Genomic DNA, 4,300 nt, shown 5'->3' on the forward strand with positions numbered 1-4,300 from the left:
GATTTACAATTCTTATTAGGACTCACTAGTATGTACCATACTCACAAAATCTTTTTTAGCAGGTCTCTCTCACCTGGCTGAAAATCAGGTTATTGAGGGAATGTATCCTTAAACTCCTAGAAACATTTTAAATGGCTAAAAGTAGCTATAAAATCATATCCTAAATAGTGATAGTGTTAGGGTATTTTTTTATCCATTAGAAAGGATCTAATAGGTCTGAACTTGTGATATTTGAAAGCTATAAAAGGGTTTCCCCTTTATCTTTCTGACATCTCATTAAGGAATATTATACCTAGATCTTTGAGATCTTCAAATAGGCTATAATTCTATTCCTTACTTCAAGAATCTTCTGCCATCTACAATAACTAGGAGAAATATAGTTTAAACATTTAATTCTAGGCATCCTGAGCCCTTTAAATTTTCACTAAATTTTGCTTGAAAATTGAAATTTTTTAGCTCATGTCATTCTCCTATAGTTTATAATGGTTGAATTAAAGAAGTCAGTTGCAACATTTACCACCTGGCCTGATAATCTCATTGGAAGACCCACGGGTTCAAGAGATACCCTCTCTGTTTTAAATTACTATAAATGACAGTCCATATATTTTATTGTCTCCAAGCCAATAACTAGAATAAAATTCTGCACAATCTAACTAGGACTATCCTGGGACTCTTAAAGGAGGAAAGAGAGAAAATCCATAGGGGTTACAGATACTATTCAGTATGTATCTATAGAACTTTTCACAGAATTGGATTTTGAGGGTGCTTTAAATCAAGAAACTGGGATATAAAACTGAATAAACAAGAATTATTAGCTGAGGGAAAATGAATTCTCAAGGAGGAGATTGGCGCAATCTTGCTAGAGTGTTGATTTGAATGTCTAGAAAAGTCAATGTTGTGTGCTAATTAGTGATAAAATGCTTTAGTTCAAAGATCATAGGGAATAAAGAAACTAAGGAATAAAGAAACTAAGAAGAAGTGGTAATGTTGGAATGGCTACATTATGTGACAGCAGATATTCCATCATGATATTCTCCAAGAGAGAATCTACGTAAAATTGTCATTCACCGAAGGCCTTAGGAATGTTTAGTGGAGGAGAACCAGACTTGTTAAAATGGTCCAGCAGTGACTCTTTTTTTTAGACCATGGCTGAAGTTTGGATAGAGAACCACATAAATGGACTGCTAACAGTGAGGTTGAAAAAGGAACTCAATCTTAAAGGATAAATATTAGAACTGAACCTCCATAATCATGTTTACAATCCATAACAGAATGAATATAGAGGAGCAGCCAAGGAGTCTTGGAGTTATGGAGATGGCTAATGCAACGTGGTGTCCTAGGATCAAAATCAGAGAGCAGTTATCAAGAGCACAGCTTAAGCTAGGCAGCCAGAATCAAGAGAGTTCTCCCGCAATAAAATGGCATAATTCATCACTCCATTTATGGACCTCATTGCTTGAATGTGTAGTAATATTCATTAGGGAAATTGACTTGCAACACCATGGCAAGCATTCACTTACAATATTATCCTCAGTCCTTCACAAAAAGAATACTCTCGATTCATACAGTTGAATGTATACACAGCAAAGGGATATTCCAGATATTCCAAGGGCTATGACATGTGGTCTGACTTGACTTTGATACTCCAAAACCTAAAACATCATCAAGGCTCTAGAGCAGATGAACAGAGGCCTGGTGATAAGTAAATTCAAGGTTAATGTCTGGACTAATATGCCTCTTCTGCTACTGAAGTCATATACAATAGCATTTCCCAAGCACTATGAATATAACTGGAAGTACTATACTTGTACAGTAGAGGCCTACATCAGGTCTTTCACTTTGGGAAATGAGATGACATACTAGAGAAGATAAAGTGGAAGTCTTTGAATCTGCCCTATCTGTCTAGGATAATAATGATAAAATAAAGCTACATATTGGGCAAGATAATTAGGGCTGTGGCCCAGTCCTTAAATATCATCTAAAGACTGAAAGATTACTTAAAGATGTTGACGGATCCTGGACAATGAGTACAAACAAGTACAAGCTCAACCAAGTAGTAGTCTTAGTCATAGCTGCCATGCCAGACATAGTTTCACTCATAGCACAGATCAAAAAGAATCAGGTAGATGGAAATGTTGCCCATGGATTTTGCAAATGCAATCTGGTTTCCTGGAGCTATCCCAAGAATGTGTGTTTTAAGGGCTCTTGAAAGTTGTTGCAAGATTTCTTAAGACCCACCCTCAGATGTCCCAGAATATCAATTCTGCTATATTCTCATGGTCTAGTAAGTCAGTGCGCCAGCAAAGGTACAAGAGGCTAGAATCCAAAGACCGTCAACAGTGGGGAACATGATTCATTCGGCATCTATGTTTCATGACTCATGACTCATTGTAATAACCAATCGAAGGTGCCTTTTTTTTTTTTAATTTGTTTGTTTTGAAACATCCTTTTTTTTAATTTTCCCACAATATTGTGTTTCTCCCCTCAGGAGCAGTCACCATATTTCCCAAGACCAAATTGCCTACAACCCTCCATTTACTCCACTGCCCTCTTCTTCCCTAAACCCCCATCTCTATTCTCCCAATCTCCCTCTTTCTACCTCTCCCCTCGTAACTGTTTCAAGTCTAGAGTCTGCTTTTAAGATTCAGTCTTACAATTTGACTTTGAGACTCTGTTCTGTTTCACTAGATTCCGCATGCAAATGAAACCAGTATTAATCATTCTCCTCATCAATAAGTTCACTCAGTTTAATCCCTTCCAGCTACATCCATGTTGCAGCAAATGGCATCAGTTTATCCATTGTGATCACTGAGTAGTATTCTATTCTCTTTATATAACATTTTCTTGATCCACTTATCTGTTCTGAGGCAATTAGTTTGCTTCCACTTCTTGGCTATTGTAAATAATGCTGCTATAAAAAAATACTGCAGGTTTTTTTTTGAATTGGTGTTTTTGAGCTTTTTGGTATATTTTTACTCTTTTGAGGACTCTCCATGCTCTTTTCATAGGTGTTTGGAAAGTCTACATTACCAACAACAAATTTCCCAAAAATAAAATGATTTTAGTATTCCAAATTAAAGAAAATAATCTGTTATTACCAACAGAGAGGCAGATTTGAAAAGGTAAAAAATAAACAAAAGGACAAAAACCACACTACCACTCTCTACCCGTTTTGTTTTCCAGAGAACTGTATGTAAATAATCACATAAGTGATTTATTTCAGATATTCATCATCTTTCTATGCTTATCAATGAGATGTGACTAGTTCTCAAACCTTAATTTTCCTTGTGAAATGTTTTTCCACTTTATACATCAGATTATTTTCCATTGAAGTACCAATGATAAGAAAATGAAAATGTGCTAGGACTTTAATCTTTGTCATAGCCATATTCTGAAACTAAGAAAAACTGTGGTATGGAAAGAAAATTGATACAGCATATAGGCCTCAAGATAGGAAATTCACAAGGGAAAAGTCCTCGTTTTGCAGATATGAAAAGATATCCCATTTACTTTAACAAGTCTCCTCAGCCCTCATGGGATACTCTCTCTCTCTCTCAGGATTTTTATGTCTAAAGGGCTGTAGTTCATAAAAGGCAGGAAGAATCAGGAGAGGAAAAACCTTTTGAAGATGAAGAGTGTATTTTGCAACCCCAATATGAACTATCACTTGAAATATACTTCTACTATTTTTAATCACTGGAAGTTTAAATTGAAAACACTTTACAGCTGTGAATCTGAATCCAAAACTCAGGTAAGAGGGTAAAATAAGAGACAGCCTGGGAATTATCAATATTTCTATCTTCTTGTTACTATTAAAGTTAAATGCACAGATTTATCTTATTATAGGCTCTTCTTTCTGCTGTGCATTGTGAAGACCCTTTACTTCCTACACTCTTATTGCCATATTTCATCCTAAATTCAATAATGCTGGGTGTCTAGACATTCTTTACAGGAAAAGTGTAATATCTAAATATTGAAATTCTAGCTAAATGAGTGAATCATTTACTACAAATTAAGATATTGCTAATTCACTTCAAATGTTAAGAGAAGTCTCTTTTCCAAGATGAATTTCTGGTACAATTTTGTATAATGGGTCACAGAACAAAAAGTGATAGTTGACATATCATTGGTACTGTTAATGAGTACTGATTTTACATTTAGAAAGGCTAATTTTTATATGAAAAATGGACTTGACTTTCAAAAAAAACTTTATTCTGAAATGTTTAATGTCAGCCCTTCAAGGAGGCATAGTAGAAGTAAGATAAATTCTCAACATTTCCTCCACCTATGTAGCTAGTAT

The sequence above is a fragment of the Talpa occidentalis genome, unplaced genomic scaffold (assembly GCF_014898055.3).
Source record: "Talpa occidentalis isolate TD23 unplaced genomic scaffold, MPIMG_talOcc4v2.1 talOcc4.2, whole genome shotgun sequence".
In the NCBI taxonomy this organism is placed as follows: Eukaryota; Metazoa; Chordata; class Mammalia; order Eulipotyphla; family Talpidae; genus Talpa; species Talpa occidentalis.